This window comes from Babylonia areolata, chromosome 10, assembly GCF_041734735.1.
Source record: "Babylonia areolata isolate BAREFJ2019XMU chromosome 10, ASM4173473v1, whole genome shotgun sequence".
In the NCBI taxonomy this organism is placed as follows: domain Eukaryota; kingdom Metazoa; phylum Mollusca; class Gastropoda; order Neogastropoda; family Buccinidae; genus Babylonia; species Babylonia areolata.
This window is the reverse complement of record NC_134885.1, coordinates 11,859,048-11,859,680: the sequence shown is the minus strand read 5'-3', so window position 1 is coordinate 11,859,680 and position 633 is coordinate 11,859,048.

The following is a 633-nucleotide window of genomic DNA, read 5'->3' as shown; positions in this document are numbered from 1 at the left end:
TGTACTTATCAATGGCACTAGGCCTATTCAATTGCTTGAACGAAAGTGATGCAGTCCCAAGAAGAAAAAAAAAGTCTAGTCACATATTGATGACTGATGTGTAAGCTGTATTTCATGACGATGCTGTGTACACTTACATAGCGTCTATCCTCAGTCGGAGACTAAACTCTGAGCGTTTTCACAAACACGGAGTCATTAGCGCTACAGGCTGCCCACCTGAGTAGAGGCGACTGACAGCTGCCACTGGGCGCTCATCATTCGTTTCCTGGATTATTCAATCAGGTTTCAGTCACGCACACATACACACTTATACAGACATGTGACATTTTACGTGTATGACCATTCTCTTTATTTACACCGCCAAGTAGGCAGCCATATCCCGTTTTCGGGGGTGTGCATGCTGGGTATGTTCTTGTTTCCATTACCCACCGAACGCTGACATGGATTACAGGATCTTTAACGTGCGTATTTAATCTTCTGGGTGCGTGTACACACGAAGGGGGTTCAGGTACTGGCAGGTCTGCCACATGTGTTGACCTAGAAGATCGGAAAATGATCCACTCTTTACCCACAAGACGCCGTTACCGAGACTCGAACCGGGGACCCCTGAGATTGAAAATCCAACGCTTTAAC